Source organism: Pungitius pungitius, chromosome 19 (genome assembly GCF_949316345.1).
Source record: "Pungitius pungitius chromosome 19, fPunPun2.1, whole genome shotgun sequence".
NCBI classification, from domain to species: Eukaryota; Metazoa; Chordata; class Actinopteri; order Perciformes; family Gasterosteidae; genus Pungitius; species Pungitius pungitius.
This window is the reverse complement of record NC_084918.1, coordinates 3,943,174-3,957,127: the sequence shown is the minus strand read 5'-3', so window position 1 is coordinate 3,957,127 and position 13,954 is coordinate 3,943,174.

Below are 13,954 nucleotides of genomic sequence, written 5' to 3'. Positions count from 1 at the left end.
CGCCCGACATCTCCAAAGCGAGGGAATTCATAATTGAAACAAAAAAATGAAACACGGCGTCCCAGACTTGTTTTCGGGCGTCTGGTTTCCATGGCTACCGATACTCAGTGAACTGCACTGTTAGCGCGGTAAGGCAGGGGCGGGAGGATTCACGGAGAGAGGCCTTCGATGCCTCCCGAGCTCGCGCCGCTGCATTTTAGTGACGAGGTCACGAGGTCAACGGCTTCGATGTGACGCCGTTTTCAGGAGGCAGCAGCGATAACGAAATCTATTGAGGACTTTTTAGTGAAGTTCTGAGACGGAAAAGGGAAGATTTTTAATGTTGAAGCTTGAAACCTTGGTGACTTTGGAGAGCGGGGTTCTGAATCTTTTGAATCTACTAAATAGACCTCGTGGTGACAAGGGTTAATTCTGAGGTTTATAAAGGGCCTTCTGCTGAGGAAGGATGTGCAACTCGATAGAAAGCTCCGGGTCAGCAGCTCTGGACCTTTAATGTTGACCGGGTTCATTTCAAGTTCACCCAAATACTGTTAGTTTAAGTTGCCTCATGAGTTCCCTTCCTCTGCCTGGTTGTCGGTGTCTCACTCGTTGGTTCGTGGCCGTGACATTTTCCACTTCTTATTTCTAAGGTTATTGATCATCGTGCTCTCAGGAATAGTGTTGTTTCGCACCGCGATGGTCTTTTAATTGGAAAAGGTGTTAATGAACGAGCTGCTCGATGTTGCTTGTCACAATAAACCGAGAGCAATGACTTTGAGAAAACACACAGACTCCCCTCAGCTGCAACTGGAAGTATTGAGGTGTTTCCATGGAAACTCTTCCCCCCCCTGAGATGGAAACATTTCTGAGAACAGACTCAAAATATCAAGGATTCCTGATTGCATTTGGTATCGACACGTGTCTTCAGTGTGCACAGTTTATTGTTTCAATTTAATCCACACAATTGTTCACAATCAAGAATCATGTATTTTTAATGTCATTTAAACCCGGCGTGAACTTTTAAACTGGTCACAAATCAGCGGCTTTTCCCCCCCAAAACTTGTTGTAAACGCTCATCATCGCTGCCACCTGCAAAACTCAGAGACTTGATTGCTGGAAAAAACGAAAGTCGGAGGTGGTTACCGTGCACCGCGTTCCTGTTTGTTTCCATCACCCCCTGAAAAAAGGGCCTGATTAAATTTAGGTTTCATCAAGCAAAAAGCAAACTTTCTAAAAAAAAAAATGCAAAAGACACGTCAGTGACTTTTGTTGCAATTGAGGAGAGGAGCGTCACGCTAAGCATGGTGCAGTCCTCCATGTCCTCTGACTCCTTGTTCAAAGGCCAACGATGCGACCTGCTCCTGAATATTTAATGCGCGTCGTGCTTCCTACTCGAGAAACGCCCCTCGTGCGTTATTCACGAGGCGAGCTTTCTCCCCCCCCCCCCCCCCCCCCCCCCCCCCGTCGACTCAGCCGCTGTTTAATCTCAGCGGCCATATTTTGGCGTGTCAAAGTCACCGTCACTTCCAACCCCCCCCCCCCGGCTTCAGCTGTCACAGCGAATTACCTGCCCCCCCCCACCCCCCTGTGAGGTGAGCTCAGGGGGGGCGGCGGGAAGATTAGGCTCTTTCCCAAAGTAGTGAGACTTTCAGGGTCCGGTGTGAAATAGTGATAAGAAATCAGCTTGAGGACGACATTGGACACAACGGTCCTCGTTGTGAGGGCAACGGCAGGGGGGCAAAACGGGGGGGCTCCGTCACTCTGCCGACTGGGAAACTTTGCATCATTTTAACATAATTTCCCATATTTTTGAGTTCAAGCCTTGAATACAAGACATGGGCATCTGATCTGATTTGTTGGATATTGGTTTGCTATTATGTAAGTGCTCAATGATTCATTTCTATAGATTAATAATGCCTTCTAATCAGGTTACCGCAGGGGAGGGGAAGTGTGGACCTATGAACTATTCTCTGTTTAGATGATTGCACACAAATTAAAACCCTATCAGCGATATTAAATAAAACGTATGCAAAATAAAATAAATTTACCTTTTCTAGAATTTCTACGGTGTGAGGGAAGATTCTAGCACTATCTGGCCAGCATTGCTGTGACTGAGACTTGAGTATGATGGATAAAGCGTTTCACTCATTTAGCCTGAGGGGAATCTGTAGTTTCCTCGCCTCGCCCGCCGCGGTCTGAGCGTCATTAGCCGGGAGTGCTCCCTCGCCGCCTCGCCAATCTGTAACCTTTTGGGGGTCATTATAGGTAAATAGAGACTCATTTTGATCCTAATGTCTGATATGAAATATTCAAGGACCCGCCCTGCCAATTAGCCGAGCTGTAGGCGGTCGATGATGGCGCTCTGGCTGCTTTCCCTGTGTCTGGACATGTGACCGCCGAGCTGCCGCGGACCCGCCTTTAAGCTCTGGGCGTGAGCTACGCGAGGCGGCTCTACCCCCTTTTTTGGAGAGTTGGTGTTCCCGTCCCACCTCGGCTTTTATGTCACATGTTTTGTTCAAAACATCCAGGGGCCGTAGTGTCAACGTATGCGGCACAAAAGGACATGACACGGTGACATTTCGCATTCGTTTCACATAATGCGGCCTCCGAAAAGCTCCAAAAGTCCGAGAGCTCGTTGTCTGGAGGTCCAAGAACCAGATCCGGAGTCATTTCATCCATCGTTTTTTCATGAAATTTTATGATCGGAGCGGATCTCCAGATCCCTCCCTTCCACCTCTGATAAGGTTGTTCCCGGGGGGCCGTGAAAACCGCACACACATCCTCACGGCTCATTTGGGGTTTTTCAGCGACTCTCCAACAAGCCTCGCACGCTGCGTGTTGATCGTTTTATTACGCACAGGAAATTTGAAAGCGTTCTGTTGACCCGAACCACGCAAACACTGTGCGTCTATCACGCTGCATTATGAGCATGATTGCCGCTATTAGGGTTCCCAATTAAAAATAAATACAGTGCACATGTTGAGGGTTTGAAATTGCAATCATTCGTTGGCCCTCCACGTGCATCCTCATGTCCGTTCACGCTGCATTCAGACTTCCTTTGATACGAGATCAAAACCTTTGTGCGTCATCGCCGCTCAAATGTAGTTTACGCAAAAAACACACTCCCTGCGATGGAGGGCGAATGTGAACGTCGAGCGCTGCCTCCAGTGTACCACGAGATGAAAGAGTACACGCCCGTGTTTACTGAATATTTCATCCATCCGACGTGACCCAACCACCACCACCAGTAGTAGTAGTGGTAGGGGGCTCGAGTCCCTCTCTGCAGTCCAAGTGCAGTGTGATTATGGAGGGTTTTTTTTGTTTGTTTTTTTAGCATCTCGGTGCATTAGGCGTTGATCACTTGTTGGTCCCACAACGGCACGAGCAATCAAACAGAAACTCAAAAACAGAGAACGCAAGGTCTCTCATCAGATTGCGGTCGGCCTAAGAGCCCGCGGGCCACTTAGCGGAGGCCTCGGAAGTGCTCAGTAAGTGGGGGGTGGGGGGGGGGGGGGTGCCGCGACACGTGAGCGCCGCAGTATTGATTTTGAATTGTCTTCGTCGGGCTGATTGATGTTCAGACGCTGTCAAAACACTCATTATTTTGTCCCCCTTGACACCGCTTGATAAACTTAACTGGAAGTCCAGCATTGATTTCACCAGGCATTGATTTCCCGTTGCACTGCGATCCGAATGGGCCGTTGAGGCGGGACACTAACAAACACAGCGCCGGTACTAAAAAGCAACGTTTTTTTCAGATTTATCTGAGTCCACTCAGATCAAGAGCAGCGCCTCCTCATTTGCAGGAGAAGCCCGGGGGGAGAGTGGGGGGGGGACCAGAACCAGAGCTTCTCTAAAAAGGGACGGGACCACTGTTGACGGGACTTACATCCATAAGTGGAGACGAGGAGCATCACATCACATCCAACATGTTTCTATTAGACCAGTGGCACCTCTGTGACATCACCTTCCAGATCACCGCATGGTAATCGTGCAGCCATAATGAGTGTGTGAGTGTGTGTGTGTGTGTGTGTGTGTGGGTGGGTGGGTGAGTATCAGACCTGGCATTGATTGCAGAGTCAGGCCAAAGGATAAGAAGCTGAGCTACGGCTCCGAGCTTGAAGCAGTGACCCCTGCAGGGAAAGTGAAGCTCGATGGTTGCCCCGGAGGCCGTGCACGCGGGGGGGGGGGTTTGTTTGTGACTACACTCCCCACCTCGTCGAGGCATCTAGTGCTTCACTGTGTCGCTGCATCTTCCACCTTTCCGAGCTGTTGGCTATGAAAAGATATGCTAATGCTTGCGTGTGGTTTGGAGCGCGCTCTCCTCAGGCCTCGTGGCGCTGAATGGCCCCTGGTTACTCCTCCGCCTTGGGACAATAGCAATTACGGCAAGGAGCATTTTGAAGACGCCGTAGCCATGGGAACCGCGGGTTTCGAAGAAGAAAAAAAAAAACGAGTTACAGCTCCTCCGCTCCTTTGTTGCCTCCGAAAAGAAATGCTCACAACTCACGTCGGCGCCCGTGTCCGTGCACGTGTCCGTGCGCGTGTCCGTGCGCGTCTCGGAGCGAAGCCTCTTCAACCCGGGGTCTCCAAAGACGGGCCGCCTCACATTTCATAATCCCGCTGCTCGCACGTACGAGCATGTCCCCCCCGGACGCGCGCCAGACCTCGTTGATTGTCCACACGAGTCTCTCAAAGAAAAAGCAATTTTTTTCACTCAAGATTGTGGTGAATGAAGTGCATTCAGAAAAAAAAACACAGAGAGAAAACATTATAAATCCATTTTTTTTTTTATTCTCTACAGTTGGATACAGTTTCTGCACTTTGTCTGCACTAAGGAGACATTGGTAGTAAGATTCAAAGACTCAACCACAAGTAAAATGTAAAACTTTTCATCAATTCCTTCCAGAAGAGGAAGAAAGAGAAGATTCTTTGTTTAGTGTTGAACCGGTGAGACAGATCGGATCGACGTTTGTTCCCCGAGACATTTCAGAGAGTTTATTTTCTTTACGTTAGGTTATATAACACTTACATGCAAACTCCAATTTCCCTTTTTAGGCTGAAACATCAAAGGATGATCATTTGATACACATTTTATGAAATGATCGTTTATTTAAAATGAAATTCTTTGGGTGTCAATTAACTTTGAGGACAGGGAGACATCTTTGATTTTAGTGTCCCAGAAACTACTATTGTGTCTATTTCACTTCCCCAAATGCAGACTCTTCCTTCCAATTTCGTTCAAACAGCAAGTCGTGTAAACCTCTCCTCGGGTCCTCCATGCTCTCCTCCCCGGAGGGCGTAGAGCTCTCTTTGTAGAGGCTCGGCCCACCTGCTGCCCCTCTCTCTCTCTCTCTTGGCACCGTGAGGCCCTTCTCTGCGCCCCCCCCCCCCCCTAAACCTCCTGATGCCACCACCAGTCACAGCCAGCTCACGGGAAAACACATGATGGAGAAGCAAGAATCTGAATGAGCCTCAAATCAACACAGTTTTTTTTTTCGGGCCTGGTATAAACTTCTTCAGGAGGTGGTGGAGACCAAAGCAAAGCTGATGAGAGAGAGAATAAAACATCAGAATTGTACTTTCCTGCAGTTCGATTTATCAGCGGTATGAATGCGGCTCTAACATCTGTAATATTTACTCTACTTTACTCGATGCCTCTCGCTCGTCCTTCTTTCTCCATTTCGTCCCCTGCAGGTTTGGCCCCTCCTCGTCCCCCTCCCGGCAGACAGCGAGCAGGCCCGAGCGATGACCGTCTGCGTCTCTGTTTGCGCGCCGGTAGCATCTGTTCCATCTCTGCCGGCTTATTTTGGTTGATGGACCAGCAAACGGTCACCAGATTTCTACCACGGGGCTCCGCAACATCGACGAGAAACCTGGCAGCCGTCGTTGGGCTTGTTATCATCCGTCTGGATTGTTGTGGGGGGGGGGGGGGGGGGGGGGGACGACACCTTTCAAAAGCCTTGTGCTGGAGACACTGCGATCAGAGGTTTAATATTAATTAGTTTCTCAGTTTAGAGACAAAAGTCTGATCTCCATCCTCCACACACACAAACCTAAAAAACACACATGTCCATGTGTTATTTGCGGCTAACATACTTTCACTCACCTTTTTGTCTCACACTAAATCCTCACGAGACCAGGGGCGGGGGGGGAATGTTACACTGTTCTGGCAGTTTTGTTCTGTTTATTGCCATTCAATTAAAATCGAATCGCTGTGTTTTGATGTGTTTTTGTTTTCTCCATCTAACGAGCACAATTAAAATGTAGTCAGTGATTCAATGCTATTGTCTCTGTGGACCTTTAAAAGCGTTTCGGCCAAAAACACTAATTAGTGTCAGATTTCCACTGTAGATTAATTCACTCCACCCCCCCCCCCACGCAGAGACCGGCTCTGTTCTCTCTAATGAGGCCTGTCTGGAGAGGCAGAGAAGAGAGGGAGTGTGCAGGTGGCAGCTCTCTAATTATGTCCCCAGTGGATGACTACATTACCCAGGTACCCCAGGCCTCTAACAGGTGGGTGGGTGGACTGGAGATGGACCATCGCCGGGATGAATGACAATCTTAATGAATCATATCCTCCGTTAATCCTTTGGGAGGGAGGGGGGGGGGCAAGGTTTCCATTAATTACAGTCTATTATGGGATGTCTTTTTGGGATGTGACAAAGAAGTGCGATACATTTTGTCACATTATTACACATGTTAAGAAGTGAATTAAATGTATACAAGTTGTGAACTGACAGAGAACGTACAGATGTGAGCTATTACAAAACGATGGACAGATGATGCAGCTGTGCCACAAAAAAGCGACTTGTATCAATATTTATATTCTATTATGACATGCTGATTTATTCCCCAAGTCTCGTTCTATTGCACTTTGTTGCATTATTCGATTGCTGGTAAAGCCCGAGTGGTTTCAGGATTGTTTTCTGATATTCTCTGCATCTCTGCAGGTTTTTTTGCGGTTCAAATAAAAAATGTTTGCCATGGAAACCCACGTACAATTTCGATGTGTCCAATTTCATCCTCTCCGAAATGAATGAATGGACAAGACATCAAGGAATTAGGCCCTTATTTTCCTGTTGAACAGTGCAGGACTTCATCTCAACATCTCCTCCATTCCTCCATCCCTGTTCTCTCCTCTCACGAACTTGAAGCGGTCGCAGGCCGGAGCTTCCTTGGCAGTGATCCGTGTGGAAGGGAGTCGGTTTCCCATCTGTTCCCTGTCCACGGGGGGGGGGGGGGGGGGGGGGTGGGGCGGGACGTGAGGTTAGCCAGCCGCGCTCCCTCCCCCACGCCTCCACTGCCCCCTCAACACCCAGAGAGAGGATAATGAGAGCACTGCCTCGTCGCCGGGCAGCAGGCGCGTCTGAGCTCCCTCCTCGTCTCCGGGCTCGTGCTGTCCCCCGCCCCCCCCCCCCCCCCCCCCCCCCCTCGCCCGACAACACGTGAAGACAGGTGGCGTTCGGCCTCCTCGGTCGGTTTGTCACCGACTGTTGCTTCAGTCGCTTTCCTCCTCGGTTTTATGCTGCAAAGGGTCAGTGCAACCTGACTCAAACTTACTCACAACTGACTTTCTAGCCTTTATTCCCTTTGAGAAAGATCTGCGTTCACAAAGGAAGTGAATTGCTGCTGACAGGACGTCCGTGGAACATCAAGGAGATGCTGCGCAAACCGACCCCTAAATCAGCCTGTGGACAAATAAACAGCACAAGCTCTTCATCTGCAATGAGGGGGGGGGGGGGGGGGGGGGGGTTTGTTGGTCATATTTTACAAATTTGCAAAACAAATGGTGTGCAGCAACTTTTGGCCTTTGTAACGGAAGGAGGTCCCTAAAGCTGATTTCATTTGACAGTGAGAATAAATGCATATAAATAATGCAGAGGAACTTCAAACTTGCGCTTCCTGCCGCTCACCGACAGCACTGTACGCTGTAGCTTGAAATATTGAATTGACATATTTGATTAACGGGGGAATCTGGCAGAGGACGCAGCTCTTTAATTCAGTTCGTATTCATTCGCAGTGACTCAGAGCAAGATGTCAAACTCACTACCCTTTTACCCTTTTACATCAAAATGGTTCCTCCCCAGACTTCAGCTCGCACCCTCCTTTCTGTGAACACTGAGTTGTGACTAAATATGTGTCACCCCTCCTCCAAAATGGCGTTGTTCACCACCCCCCCCCCCCCCCCCCCCCCCCCTGCACCTCTCCAACAAATGGTAATAATTCTTTTCTCGGAGCGTTACGTCATTTGTTTCAGACTCGTCGTCTGCGATCCAGGCCCGGAGACTTCACGCTGTGACCAGATGTTTCCGGTGCCCGACCCTCACGTTCGCAGTGACACCAGATGTGCCCGGGGCCAGAAGATGCTGGGACACGCCCACACATGCGCGGCAGCGGAGGAAGGCTCCTCGCGGGGGGGGGGGGGGGGGTTGGGGGGGGGTGGGGGGGGCTCCTGCTGCCTGAAAAAACGAAGCTGGAACACAATGTCCCTGCGATCAGAATGAAAAGTGTGTCTTCGGAGCACCTTTCGATTCTTCGGTCCTTTTTGCAAGATGAATGTCGCGCAAAATGAAACGCCACACAATTTGTTTTTTTAGTTATGTTTGCAGTGATTGCTTCCCCTCACATCATCACGCTACACAAAAAGGCAAAGTGGACACACGATCTTTGTTACGAGCATCATCGAAATATTCCACACCCAGCTCAGCCTGGCATCGAGATTTTTTTTTTTTTAAAGATATGAAGTTATAGGAGAGTGCAGTGAAACATTTGTGTTTGCACTTTGGAATAAATCAAGCTAACTTTTCAAATCAATTCAGACCTTTTTGTTACTTCTCATTCACCTCCATGTGTCCCAGTCACCTGACCCATTTACCCAGTTACTGTTTATTCTGTAACAGTAGAGTATATGACTGTCACCTGTGATATTAATGCTGCATTATGAAGACAATGTCTGGAGTTGTTTCCTTGAAAACTCGCTCCGTTCACTATCCCTCTGCTTTTTTGCTTTTTTTTTTGTATGTGTGAAGTTCATTAATTATGCAACTGGGTGACTGTAAACAAGGTGTAAATTAGCTTTTGGTGCAAGTGTGAGAGCCGCATGGATAATTCATGTACACTGGTTTGTTTTCCCAACCACCTCCCCCTGGTTCTCTCACACACACACACACACACACACACACACACACACACACACACACACACACACACACACACACACACCTGCATCCACCTGCACACACACACTTACAGTAGAGGAAGTCAACAAGCCCAGAGGTCAGAGGGGCGGGAGAAATGGAGCTTTGAGTCACTCTCCTCCTCCGGTGGCTGCTTCATGCTGCTCCGTCGTACCTGACGGGGACACCTGATGGGGACACCTGACGGGGACACCTGACCGTTTGATGTGTGTGACGGCGGCTTGCAGAAACAACACCCCCCCCCCCCACCCCCGCGGGTTCTGACCCACCGCCGCGCTCAGCCACAGGGGGGAAAAGGTCGATCCAGGTAACATCACAGCTCGCGATCATTTGTGCTGCAACCCAACTTCTCTCACTCCCCGCCCTCCACGTGCACGTTACAAAACCACCACGTGCACGCTGCCGGCCTGCAGCCAATCAGCAGAGTGCAAGGAGTGCCTTTGAAAACCCCAAGTCCCATTGCACCTCTACAAACGACATGTTTGCATTTTCATCATTCAGTAATACTCAATATATCTCCATCTTTCAATTCTTACCCCAAACACATGCTAATCAAGGACGTGAAGTACTTCATTCAGACGCAGGAATCAGCATCAACTCACTCGGCTTTTAACTCTTTCTAATCATTTGCTATTCTGCTCCATTGTCTTCACAGTTGAAAGCACAATCGTCGCACCGATCAAGGAGAGGCTCGTGGGTTTTAACTCGACTTCTAATGTTGGAAGAATGACGTTGAAGATCGAAGTGTATACTGCCTCATTTTGTGACAAAAGAAATCAAAGATAAGCCTTTTGACACCGGAGCACAATGATCTAGAGAACAATATGAACACGTTTGGTTTGATAGCATCTTTACCTTTCTAAGTGTTAAACTTTAGGATTTATTATTTAACAAAACTACGTTTAACCGAATGGAAAGGCGAAGTTTCACAAAAACTGACGAGTGCTGAGAGAAAACTTCAAATGGAACATTTAAAAAGGGGGATATTTGGTGTTTATAATGACCAATGGACCATCCTGCCTTCATCCCCGAGCTCCCTACGGAAGGTCCGGAAGGTTCCTGCCTCTCCCCAAAGAAAAGGCATGAGAGCTTTAATTCACAGCTTTCTCCCCACGGGGGGGGGGAGCAACAAGAATAAAATGTCTGGCGCTCAAAGACTTATCTGAACTAAACTCCTCCCAAACAAATATAGATATCGCAATATCTATATGACAAGCTCGTGTCTTATTGTGTCTCGATGAAGAACCTTAAAATATGAAACAACACCTACTTAGATATAAAACAGTAATCGTTTGATGAATATACAACAAACGCAGCCTGTGAGCAAACATTGCTGTGTAATAAAGTAATGTGATTTTTTTTATTTTTTTATTGCCATCACACAGTGGAGCTCATCCACGTCGGATCGTATCCACTGCTCTCGTTTCACCGCGACCCGTCTGTCAAAATTCAATTAATGTGTCAGAGGTTATTCGCCTGTCAGCGTTTTAATAAAGCTGGAGGCCTTTCATAAAAACTCAACGTAACTGACGGCAGACGAGCAATAAAGCTTCTTTATTTATTTCCTCCTGCCCTTTTTGTCTCTCGCAGTGCCGACTGATCGGTGAGAGGAGGATGAGCCCTTCACCCCCCCCCCCCCGCCCTCCCCCTCCGGGATTGCAACGGAGAGCTTTCGGCGAGCAGTCTCACTTGAACTTCCCTCCGGGTTTCGGGAGGGGGGGGGCGGGGGGAGGGGGGCAAAAGCACAGCAGCACGCCAACACCGGGGCCGCTCACCCATCCTACGTGCCACCTCTCGTCAGCCCCGGTGTCCTGAGCTGACACGTCTCTTTTCCATCAAAGCGCCACATCTGGCCCTCCTGTGGCTGGACTCAAATGTCAACCAGACCCCCCCCCCCCCCCCCCCCGGTGTCATCGTCGCTGCCCACTGGGATGCCCGTGGGTTATCGCCTCGATGTCCGTTTAAGACATTTAGGACGAGGAGTAAAAGTAGTGGTTCCCCTGTCACACAATTAAGGTAAAATAACTTAATTCAGTCAAATACAGTGCAACAACCATAAATTTACAGGAGTTTTCCATAACAATTTTACAGAAAAACACATTTATTTTATACATTTTTCCTGTAGTAATACGATGAAACACCTTTTGATAAAAGGGATATCACTAAATATTCTGCTGCAAAAAACGTTGTATTATTATGGTCAAACACTTTCAATACAGGGATATCGCTTAAAGGTCTGCAGAGAAACGCTGTTATTTTACAGATTCTTCCCGTATTGTTATGATCAACCACCTCAGATAAAGGGAAACCACTAGAACTAAAGTTAGGATATTTTGTACCATGTATATGATATTAGTATGATGTGTTTGGATGAGCAAACTGCGTGTAGCACAGAATCAGGTCCATCAAAGACACCACAAGCTTATTGATTGGATGAATCTATTGTTGCAGTACTTTAAATAAATATATTATGAAAAGCCCTGCACTCTGTTTGCTCTTACAGACGCGATTCTCCGACTGGCCTTCACAGGTCACGTCGGGCCAGAGACCCCGGCTCTCTGCGGCTCTCATCACCAGAAACATCTGTTCGAGGGCCTTCCTCTGAAGGATGAAGAGTCGGGTCGTCACGGGCCCTGTCACAGAAGATCAAGGAGGACTTTGGGCTCTTACACAAAACCTCTCTTCCTTGTCCACATTTGCTCTGGCTTGTTTGCTTATTGACTGCCACATATTTTGATTCATGATAATTTAACATATTATGAAAGCCCACGCTGGCATGTGGTGCTTCCTTTTGGGCAAATCATCTAATCGCTTAATGCAGTTATTTCAACAGCAATCACGTTAAACGACGGCATTTGCATTATTTTGTGAGCACTAAAATATATGAAATAATGCTGCATAAACTCTTGTTCAATGTGTTTATTTAGAATCTATCTATTCAGATACACACATTTACTCTACAGGTCTCACTATGTCTGGATCGCGCTACCAGGGATGGAATAAATACACTGCTCATTATAATTCCCTCTTGTAATTAATACGTTAGAGGCGGTTGTGAAAACAAATCCAGCAAAAACAATATTCCGATATTTCCCTTTAAAAATGCAGTGAACTTATTAAGTCATCCAAATACCAAACCTGCAAAAATATTCTTAAAAATATTCTTAAAAAAACGGCATAAATGCTAATATTTCAATAAATCAACATAATTTCTAACTAAAACATATACAAAATGCATTTTTAAACACTCAGGACAGAGCAAACATCATCATAAATTTGCAACTGATTGGTGGTTGTATTGAAATAGCAGAGGGTCAAAGGTCAGTGGCAGATGGAGGAAATAGCAAAGCATCAGTGTTGGAAGTGGGGGGAGAAGAAGAGCTCCGTCTGAGCAGAGTTTGGACTCGACTGGAAAGAAAAGATATGCACGGGTGTTGTGTGGGGATGTGTGTGTGTGTGTGTGTGTGTGTGTGTGTGGGGCGGGGTGGTCCTGCTGGACTGTACTTTATTTAAGGCCAGACTAAATGGCCCAAAAGCTTCCTAACCAAGCCGTTCCCCCCGGCCACGAGGTCACTCCACCACAGCTTCACCTTTCACTCCCCCTTAATGCAACCCGTGACCATTAACGCGTCTCCACCTCCTCCTCCTCCTCCACGTTTGCGCCAGCTTCAATCACGTCTGGACCGAGTTGGGCCAACGAGCCGCAGGCTGCAGCACGTGAGCTGAAATACGAGCAGGTTTGAGGGACCACACCTGTCGCTCCCCCCCCACCCCTCCCCGATGCGTCAATCAACTTTCAAACTGAACCGACAAGGTTGAGAAGGTCAAGTGACCCCGGAGCAGAAACCGTCAGTATTTGTGACATTACCTGGAGCGCGAGGTCTCCGATGAAGCTCATTTCATAACTTTGCTGAATGTCAGAAATATCTGCTTCTTGTACGTCCCCCTCGAGCCGCTAATTAGCCTCAGTGTCTGAGTCCACCTCATTCATCGCTCTTTCACAGTCCTCAGGTCTCCCTGATGTACGAGTGGCCATTACCTTCATTACATTACATCACGTGTCACGTTCCCCTCTCGGTAGATTGTTGAAGACCAACAAATGCAACCTTTCTTTAAGGATATTTTTGATCCAAAGGAAGATTTTGCATGTATTGAATGAATGTTATTCCCATAAAGGCTTTTCTAACATTTCAGGGTAATATATATAAAATATTCTAAATCTTTAGCTCTTGATTTCGACATTTACTCGAGACTCTGGTTCTCGCGCCTTCAGAGTTTCTCTCGGCGACGTGAATCACCACATGAAAGGAATCATAATGAACTCCTGTAAGACGATGGCGAGCAATTAATCCCGAGAGGAGCGTCAGGCCGGAGCAACGGGAGAGGAATGCCGAGAGAAAACAGCTCAGACCGAGATGTGACCGCAATCCAGTGAATGCTAAACTATTCGTATCATACGAGAGCAGTTTGTCAATTCAACTTTTCATTAACCGCCAGCAGTTCTCCGTGAGCCACAGAGACAGATCCCTTAAAGCTTTGTCGAATGAAAATGACCAGGATTTGGAGTTAGCAAACAGCTCGGCTGACGCCTGATTACTCCTGTACACCGATCGGCACAAAGCGGCTCCTTCATTAGTTCACTAAAGTAACAGCAGCGGCCTGTGACCATGTGATCTGATGTCATTATCTAAGTGAATTACTTCAGGTCCGACAACACTTTTTATGTATTTACTTTTTTTATCAGTCAGTCTCTATCACTAAATAAAACAAGAATG